The sequence below is a fragment of the Humulus lupulus genome, chromosome 1 (genome assembly GCF_963169125.1).
Source record: "Humulus lupulus chromosome 1, drHumLupu1.1, whole genome shotgun sequence".
Classification (NCBI taxonomy): Eukaryota; Viridiplantae; Streptophyta; class Magnoliopsida; order Rosales; family Cannabaceae; genus Humulus; species Humulus lupulus.
Genome location: NC_084793.1, coordinates 300,337,228 through 300,348,048, shown reverse-complemented (window position 1 = coordinate 300,348,048; position 10,821 = coordinate 300,337,228). Strand labels below are relative to the sequence as shown.

General features: G+C 34.5%; 1 long non-coding RNA gene across 1 annotated transcript; it reads left to right on the top strand.

The window, feature by feature from the left end:
• Nucleotides 1-8,358: 8,358 nt before the first annotated feature.
• Nucleotides 8,359-10,141, top strand: LOC133780012 (uncharacterized). The gene is made up of 3 exons (XR_009869163.1): nucleotides 8,359-8,543; nucleotides 8,621-8,665; nucleotides 9,668-10,141. It is a non-coding gene; the product is annotated as an uncharacterized LOC133780012 (long non-coding RNA).
• The last annotated feature ends 680 nt before the right edge of the window (nucleotides 10,142-10,821 follow it).

Below are 10,821 nucleotides of genomic sequence, written 5' to 3'. Positions count from 1 at the left end.
CTCCTTCTGGGAGACCGAGCTTCCCACGTTCTTCTGAGGCAGATTCCTTTTTGGAGCCATCTGGTCACCTATCGAACAAAAGAAAACACTTTAGAAAAGGCGACCCAAACAGAAGGACGAAGCAATTATTATTTACACGAGCTGAGGTAAGCCCAGCCCGTGGAGAGTGGAACCACACGGTTCAATGAACACGCGCATATGCTCCCAACAGATCCCAGATTACTCAGAATTCGTGTGTCAGGGGGTTCAGAGTAAAAGTTTGCCTTGGGGGGGAAGTTTCAACAGGCAGAACGTTGCAAAACCGCTTTTGAGGCGTATCCCCTAAGCTACCCGGTTTTGCACCCAAAATTCCTAAAGATCCTAACCAGAAATTGTTCCTGAAGAAGCATCTTGAAACCCATACTCTAAGGCGGTTTCCTACAACAAGTGTGCCCTAGCCTAAAAGGGGCTGTCACCCTCCTACCCACGCAACCCAGAAAACCCTTGCATGCGGCTACAGTAAATTTTTTTACCTAAGCTACAGGGGCAGGTTTTCAAAATGAACAGGGTCAGAAAACTTACAGTATATGGCTGGATGGTAAACGAGAGTGTTGCGTTGGTAGGAGCCTCGTCGGTGCAGTAGCTTCCAAAGCTTTGGAGGAACTCGTGCGCCTAAGCTTCTTGAGCAAGGAAAATGGTGGCAGTAGAGTCGAGGGTTTCGTTCTTCTGAAAGTCAGAGAAGGAAGAAGGAAAGAGATTTTGGAAATTTTTGAATGAAGGGATGGCCCGTGCGTAGGGTGGCCACCCCCTTTTTATATAAGGGAAGGATCACGTGAAGAAGGCTCTTGGATGGCCCTAGTGAGGGATCCGAGGCCTTCCACTCGAAATATGAAACGACGGCTGGGAAATAGGCTAGGCCATTAAATGCGGTTCTCGTAAAACGTACCGTCACCACCCACGACGTTCCACGTATCAGACGCCTGCACAAAGAATGGAATGTGAAGGGTTGTGGGAAAGTCTACAAGCCCCTACTATGGTCTTCTATATATGACGTCATATACCACGAGCAGGAGCTTGGGGGGCAGGTGTACGCCCTGGTTTTCCCACGGGCTGATTAGCAGGTCGAGCCTCGGACTAATCATGGTTTAGTCCGAGGACTCCCCCAGGCCAGAGATCCTGTTCCCAGATCGTACCTTATTAGCTCGAGGGATCAGAAGACCTGAAGCCTGGAGATCCTCAAAGGCTCGCCAAGGGCCCCCAAGACTGGAGGAAGGCACCAGAAGGCCTGAAGGCTGAAGGCCGGTTCAGGGAAGCAGCTTGTGGTACGAGCTGGCCATGGATCTCTGACCCTTTGCAAAGTCAACACACGCAAGATAAACGTGCATATATCTGACATCACGTGTCTGATATCCCCCTGACTTCTCGGACACGCAGCAGGAACGTGCGCATTCAGACACCCACGGCTGGGTTGGGCCGTGCGGCCCATTATCTCCTTACATACTGATTAGACCACACTTATGGGTCAGGTTTAGGAATTAATCATAAATGTTACAGAGTTGATATGACAAATGGTAAGGTCACGGGATGACCTCCCTACCAACTTCCAGGTGCCTTCTCCTATAAATATGGGGACCCTGGGAGTTTATAGGGGTTGGAAAAAATAGTCTCTGAAGAGCCATATACTTTGTAAACCAAATACCCAGAATATATCAATAATATTGACTAGTGGAGTAGAAGGATTTTAACCTTTGAACCACTTAAAAAACGTGTCTTGAGTCACCTAGTTCATTCTCTAAGATTTCATATCTGTGACGGTTCTACTTTCAGTACTAATCCCTTTCTCTTCTTCTCTTAATTACTTGTTGCCGAAGAACCGTGTCAACACATACTTATATCGTACTATTCTTGCTAATGTTAGGTCTACAAATTTAAAAGCACTAGCAACGACTTCTTCTAGAGTTGCTGCAGCTATATTACCTGGTGGACGAACTGCTCATTCGAGATTTAAATTTCCTCTTCAAATAGAAAGCAACACTTCATGCAATATTGGTAAACAATTAGGCTTAGCTAAATTATTACAATCAACCAAACTTATAATATGGGATGAAGCTCCAATAATGAATAAATATGCAATAGAAGCTTTAGATACCACATTAAAAGATATAAATGATTGCAACTTACCTTTTGGAGGTAAAATAATAGTACTTGGTGGAGATTTTTGTCAAGTTCTTCCTGATATTCCAGGAACAACAAGAGAATAAATAATAAATGCAAGTTTAGCAAATCGTTTTTATGGCCATCATTTATAAAAATACGTGTAAGTGTGGCCGTTAATGTAGGCTGTTAGACAGCTGTTAACAATTAACTTCTGTTTGTAACCATTAGTTTAGTCAACCTAGGTTTAGTTAGAGGCTTGCTCATGTAACTGAGTTTGATACCCATATATAAGGGACCTCAGCTCATTATTTTAGAACTAACCTAGATACAATTCCTCTGTCTATTCTTTTGTATTACTTTTACTGAATAAAGAAGAGAGAGTTACAACTGTTTTGTTCTTGTGGTGCTTGCGTGCATGTTCTGTTCTTGGAATAAAGAAGAGTGTGAATAGGAATATTAATCTCAACAGACTAGTATTAGAGACAGGTTGGTTCTTGGAGCTCGGATTGTAGCTGGTTGCGTGGAACAGCGTGAAGAACAACCTGGTAAGGCAATGGGGAACACGAAGTTTGATCTGGAAAAATTCACGGGCAAAAATGATTTTGGTCTATGGAGAGTAAAGATGAGGGCTTTGTTGGTACAGCAGGGAATCCAAGATGCATTGCTTGGTGCTGAGAAGATCAAAGACAAAACCGAGAAGGAGAAGAATGAGATGTTGGACAAGGCTCATAGCACCATCATTCTAAGTCTCGGGGATAAGGTCTTGAGGGAAGTTTCCAAGGAAACTACAGCTGCTGGATTGTGGACCAAATTGGAAAGCCTATATATGACAAAATCATTGGCAAATCGACTCTTCTTGAAGCAGAAACTCTACTCGTTTAAGATGCAACAAGGAAAGACCATTGAAGATCATTTAGATGACTTTAATAAGATTGTTCTTGATCTTGAGAACATTGATATCAAGATTGAAGATGAAGACCAGGCGATCATTGTTCTGAACTCATTTCCCATGGATAGTTACGAACATTTTGTTGACACTATGATGTATGGGAGGGATTCTTTGACATTGGAAGAAGTCCAAAGCGCGTTAATGTCCAAAGAATTGAAGAAGAAGACAGAACAGAGAGATGAAAGCACTGGAGATGGGTTGCTAGTACGAGAAAGAACAGAAAAGAGAAGCAGCAAGAACTATAGTGAAGTAAAGAGATTCAAATCAAGTTCTAGATTCAAGAAGAGATGTTTTATCTGTAACAAAACAACTCATTTAAAGAGTGACTGTCCTGAACGTAATTATCAGAAGAAAGAAGAATTCAAGAAACATGGAAATGCTGATGTAGTTTCAGATTGTGGAGATAGTGATGGTTATGAAAGTGCTGGAGTATTGGTGGTCACAAATGGTTACTCAGGCTTGGATTGGGTTATTGACTCTGGATGCTCATTTCATGTTTGTCCTGATCGAAGTTAATTTACTGACTATAAAGAAATCAGTGGAGGAACTGTGAAGTTGGGAGATAATAGGTCATGTCCTATTGTTGGTATTGGGTATGTCAAGCTTCAGTTAATAGGAGGAACCATTAGTGAGTTAAGACATGTTAGACATGTACCCAAAATTAAGAGAAACTTAATTTCAGTAGTCATGTTAGACAAAGGAGGCTTTACAGTTAAGGTGGAAGGTGGAGTTCTCAAAGTTTTAAAGGGGTCAATGACTGTCATGAAGGGGTCAATGATTAATGGAGTATATGTACTGCAGGGAAATACTTCAAAGAACTTAATCTCTTTAGCCTCAAAAGAAATGAGCAACTCATCCACACTTTGGCATCGAAGATTAGGCCATGTAAGTCAGAAGGGTCTAGAAATCTTAAACAAAAGAGGTTTGCTTGGAAAGAATGTAGCACAGGACCTGGATTTTTGTGAGCAGTGTGTGCTTGGGAAGTCTACAAGAGTTAAGTTTGGAGTTGCCAAGCATAATACAAAAGAAACTCTAGATTACATTCATTTGGACCTTTGGGGAGCCTCAAAGACTATTTCTAAAGGTGGAGCTCGATATTTCTTGACTTTCATTGATGATCATTCCAGGTATGTGTGGTTGTACATACTCAAGTATAAGAATGAAGCCTTTGGGAAATTCAAAGAATGGAAAACTTTGGTTGAAACACAAACTGGAAGAAAGATTAAAAAGCTGAGGACAGACAATGGCTTGGAGTTTTGTTCAGAGGACTTCAATCAATTTTGCAAGAAAAATGGCATTGCAAAGCACCTAACAGTACCAAGAACTCCTCAATAGAATGGCCTAGTTGAAAGGATGAATTGGACCATACTTGAACGTGTTAGATGCATGCTAATTTTCTCTGGATTACCTAAAGTTTTCTAGGCAGAAGCTATTGTTACTGCATGCTATTTAATCAATAGGTGCCCTTCTTCTGCAATCAGTTTCAAGACTCCAATAGAATTATGGATAGGTCAACCTGCTAAGTATGATGTATTGAGAACTTTTGGATGTTTGTTATATGCTCATATCAGACAAGGAAAGTTAGAGCCAAGGGCTAGAAAATGTATCTTCTTGGGATACCCAGAGGGTGTGAAAGGGTATAAAGTCTGGAGCATTGAGCAAGGGAATCATCAAAAGTTTTTCATAAGCAGGGATGTAGTATTTGAAGAAGATAAAATGTATAAGGATACATTAAGTTCAGTCGATCAATCAAGTACAAATACAGAGATTGATAGATCACAACTTAAGGTGGAACTTGATGAGCAAGATAATGCTGAAACAGATGGACTAAATGAAGAAACACAAGGAAATACTGAAGAGCAATTGGATGCTGATATCCAGGACTACCAGTTGACTAGGGACCGAGAGAGAAGAACAATCAAGGCACCAGATAGATTTGGATATGCTGGAATACTTCATTTTGCTCTGAATGTGGCTGAGATGCATGAAAATGAGCCTGAATCTTACAAAGAAGCAATGGAATCAGCCAATAGTGGCAAATGGAGATGTGCCATGGAAGAAGAAATTCAGTCCCTTAACAAAAATAGAACATGGATTCTAGTGAAGAAACCAGCTGATAGAAGAGTGGTGGGCTGCAGATGGATTTTCAAATACAAAGAAGAAATTCCAGGAGTGGAGAAGGCAAGGTTCAAAGCTAAACTAGTTGCAAGGGGATTCACACAAAAAGAAGGTATAGACTACACTGAATTTTTTTCACCAGTAGTTAAACATACTTCAATTAGACTATTACTTGCAATTGTAGCTATTAATGATCTTGAACTTGAACAAATGGATGTAAAAACTGCCTTTCTTCATGGAGAGTTGAATGAGGAAATTCATATGAGGCAGCCAGAAGGTTTTGAGGTTAAGGGCATGGAAGATCAAGTTTGTTTGCTTAGGAAATCTTTGTATGGCTTGAAGCAATCACCCAGGCAATGGTACAAACGATTCAATGAATATATCACTAAAACAGGTTTCAAAAGGAGTGCTTATGACAGTTTTGTCTATGTCAAAACCAGTCATGTGAAATTTGTGGTGTATTTGCTTTTATATGTTGATGATATGCTAATAGCTTGCAAGCATATGGAAGAAATCAACAAAGTAAAGAAAATACTCAGTGCGGAGTTTGAAATGAAAGATCTTGGTTCAGCAAGAAAGATCTTAGGAATTGAAATACTACGAGATAGGAAATCAAGGAGTCTTATGCTATCTCAAGGTGGATATATCTCAAAGGTGCTTAACAAGTATGGATTCATGGATGCCAAACCAGTAAGCACTCCCATAGCACAACATTTCAAACTGTCAAACACTCAAGCACCCTCAAATGTTGAAGCTCTAAGTCACATGAAGAACATCCCTTACACTAGTTTGGTTGGAAGTCTAATGTACATTATGGTATGTATCCGACTAGACCTTGGACAAGGAGTGAGTGTTATCAGCAGGTACATGGGAAATCTAGGACTAGAACACTGGGAAGCTGTCAAATGGGTAGTTGGATACTTGAAAGGAACATCAAATGTGGGACTACTGTACAAATCAGGCTCATCAAATCCTGAAGTTGTTGGCTTTGTTGACTCAGATTATGCAGGAGATATTGATAGTAGGAGGTCTCAAACAGGGTACATTTTTAAACTTAATGACTGTGTTATCAGCTGGAAGGCAAATTTGCAATCAATAGTGGCTTTATCAACCACTGAGGCAGAGTAGATAGCTTATACCGAAGCATTAAAGGAAACACTATGGTTAAAAGGACTGAGTAGAGAAATGGGAATTGATCAAAGGAGTGTTACAGTTTTCAGTGATAGCCAAAGTGCACTCCATTTGAGCAAGAACCAAATGTACCATGAGAGAGCTAAGCACATTGATGTTCGACTTCATTTTATCAGAGATGTTATAGCTGAAGGGAAGGTCAAGCTTGAGAAGACATCAACAGAGGAGAACCCTTCAGACATGCTCACCAAACCATTACCCACAGCAAAGTTCAGACATTGTCTGAATTTGTTGAATATTACTAAAACTCAATAATGTTACAAGTTAATTGTTTTGTTTTGTTATTTCTATTTGTACTTTTATCACCTACATTGACAACCAAGGTGGAAATATGTAAGTGTGGTCGTTAATGTAGGTTGTTAGACAGCTGTTAACAATTAACTTCTGTTTGTAACCATTAGTTTAGTCAACCTAGGTTTAGTTAGAGGCTTGCTCATGTAACTGAGTTTGATACCCATATATAAGGGACCTCAACTCATTATTTTAGAACTAACCTAGATACAATTCCTCTGTCTATTCTTTTGTATTACTTTTACTGAATAAAGAAGAGAGAGTTACAATTGTTTTGTTCTTGTGGTGCTTGTGTGCATGTTCTATTCTTGGAATAAAGAAGAGTGTGAATAGGAAAATCAATCTCAACAATACGTTTAACTATGAATATGAGAGCAAGTAATGACTCTACATTTTTGAAATTTCTCCTAACGATTGGTGAAGGAAAAGAGCAATATTATGAAAATGATAACATTAAAATACCACGTAATATGATAACACCATATGAAGATAGTGTTTTATCACTTCAAAAATTAATAAATATTGTATTTCCAAATATAAATATATATCATAATAATTTAGAATTCATGGTTAAGAGAGTTATATTAACATTGAAAAATAATTACGCTGATGAAATAAATAATTTATTAATTAATCAATTCCCTGGAGATTCAGTTAAATATTACAGTTTCGATGAAACATTAGATATAACTAAACAATCTTTTCAAGAGGATTTTCTTAATACTTTAATACCAAATGGAATTTCACCTCATGAGCTCATTTTAAAACCAAATTATCCTATCATTTTAATTCGTAATCTTAATTCTTCAGAAAGATTATGCAATAGTACACGCTTAATTTGTCGACATTTACAACCAAACATAATTGATGCTGAAATTAGCAGCAATTACTATACTGAAAAAAGAGTATTTTTACCAAGAATACATTTCATACCAACAGAGAATAAAAAATACCATTTTCCTTTTAAAAGAACCCAATTCCTAATACGATTGAGTTTTGCTATGACTATAAATAAAGCTCAAGAACAAACTTTAGACACGTTAGTTTATATTTTTCTAAGCCTATATTTTCACATGACTAATTATATGTTGTACTATCAAAAGCAAAAACAGCTGACTCTATTAAAATATTAATTAAACCTGATTTAATAAATCCAACAAATATTGCTTTTACAAAAAATATCCTTTATAAAGATATTTTATCATACATAAATTCAAATATGTAACTTGTACATCATATTTTATGATCTTTTTTATATATTACGTGAATAGTATTGATAGAAAAATAAAGAAATGAAAGTCAATAAAATCATACAATTTACATATTTATCCAACAACGTTAAAAAAATAAGAAAACATTTGTCGTAATAATTATAAAAAATATACAAAATGTTAATTACAAAAAGATCCAATTAGAATCCAGCAATTAAACAACTACTATAAAATGGAAAAATTCTGTAAAAAAAAATATATAATAGAAAATAAATTATAATAACAAATTATGTGTAGAGAAGAAATTTAGAAAACTCTTTATTGTTTTAATAGAGAGTTTGACACGTTGACTCTACTGGATTCTTCCAGAATTTTTTTTAAAAAGTTACCCATATAAAGAGAACTAAATAATTAAATTAATAACATAAAACATATAAAAAATTGGTGATAACAAATTACGTGTCAAATTTTAAAATAAACTTAGGTGACTCTTCATTTTTTTCAATAACAGAGAATTTGACACGTTACTTCTCTGCTTCTTCTTCTTCTTCTCTTTCCTTTCGTTTTATTGTCTTTTCTCTTTTTTGTAAAAACTTTTTGTATCGTTTTCTTTCTTTCAGTTACTCAGTGAATTTGTACTTCATTAGGTTAGAGAAGAGTAATTTTTTGTTTCAGTCAACTTATTTTTTATATCTTCTTTCTCACCTTTTATTTTCTTATACAGGTTTCACAATATTGCAAAGGTGAATCATAAATTTCAGGTTTCACAGTAAGGTTTTCTATCTTCGACTTTTTTTCCTTTCTGTTTTCTTTTTCCTATCTATGGCTTTTTTTCCTTTCTATTTCCTTTGATATAATAATAAATAAAAATGAGACATTGGCTTTTTCCCTATTTCACTTGGTTCTAAAACTTCTACTTCCTATTTTTTTGTTCTTCCTAATAATTAAGGTTCATTTGTTAATAAAATTTAATTTTTATGAATTTGTTTCCGTGGGTTGTTCTACTTCCTATTTTTTGTTCTTCCTAATAATTAAATTAATGTTTATTTGTTAAGAAAATTTAATTTTTATGAATTTGTTTCCTCTGGGTTGTTCTAATTAAGATATATATATTTATATATATATATATAAAAGTAAGTAATATGGGATATGAATGAATAAACTTAATTATTATTATTCTAACAATTGATTAATATGAGATGTGAATGAATTGAAATTTAATTATTATTATTGAGATTGATCATATATATATATATCATCTTTTTTAATACAATTAATTATAATTTGAATTAAAAGAATAAGTTAGACAGATAAAAGAGGAGTAATTAAAGTAACGCTTACAAGTAAGATATTTACAAATATCTACAAACTATACAAGAATAGGACAGACTTTGTCAACAAATTGAGTTTGTTATATCTTTATCAATATAATGCTTAAATATTTTCAAATTTTGTTTAAATAACAGAAGGTTGCACACTCTTCTTCTTTTCTTCCATTTCATTTCTTTCATTGTTTGTCATTCTTAATGAATAATTATTACTTAATTTGTTGACGATTGAATTTAATTTTCCTTGCTAGCTTTTAATTCAAATGTTAGTTTCCTTTTAATTAAATTGTTAGTTTTCTTCTTGGGCAACATGTTGAGTTTCTCTGCCATGCTTATCATATTATTCATGTGATTTGATAGAATCATTTACATGATGATTCTTGGAAGAATCATTTGCACATAAATAAGATCTAATGCTTGCACATTTTCATATTGCATATAAGTTCAATGGCAAAGCAAGAAAAATAGATCGAAGACATCCACCCATTAATGGAAAGCAAAAGTAAGAGTTGTAGAAAAAGGATTTGCCAAATCTGCCCGTTTTGGTACAAAAAGATATCAAAGTTTAGTCTTATGCGACTCAGGTTAGTTGAATAATTTAGCTACCATGTGATTTTTTTAAAATTACTCCTATATATCATTACGATAATAATTTTATATAATGTTACTTACTTTTATAGGCCACACAAATACAAGCCACCGTCTATGATGATGACATTAAAAAATTTGAGAAAAAGCTAATCATCTATAAAAAAAAATACTACATCTCAAATGCAAATGTCAAAAAAATCTCACCTCAATATTAAGTGGTACCAAATCAATATGAATGGATAATCAACAAATATACTTTAGTTGATGAGATTGAAGACAACACAATGGAAGCATTATCATATTACATTTTCACTGATTTGTTGACTTCCTCTCATATATGGATCAATCTACCTCAATTGATAACATAAATTTAATATATTTATTATATACTCAAGATTATATTACTTGACATATATATTTATTCAATCATATTCCTATTAACCATTTATATTTTCTTGATTATCTTATCAATAGGAAAAAATCTATTTTATTAACATGTTGGGACCAATTTGCTAAACCTGCGGCTAGCGCAATTGAAGAAATCATTGAAACAAAACTTATAATTGTAGCATTGCATCTAAAAGTTAGAATTTACATGTGTAATACATTTATTCCAGATTATAAATTGTAATATTAATTTACATGTGTTTTGTAGAATTTATTCTCAAATTTACTCATTAAATATAATTTTACTTATTAAATCATAACACCACTATACTTAACTATTTAAATTATTTATATATAATTTTTATGTAATATATGTTATATTTGGTATTTCAGAAATGTAACTGTCAACAAAAATGGGTTCTTCTATCATGATTAATCCTACTAAAGTTTAAATCTTGCTGATATTTTATACTTATAAGGCCATCATTGTAACAATCATTTTAGTTAAGAAAATATAATAAATAAGTAAACTATAGACACCATTAAACCAGTTGAGGTAATAAGATTAACAAATAAGTAATTGAAATTATAAAAATATAATTATAAAGACTATATTACG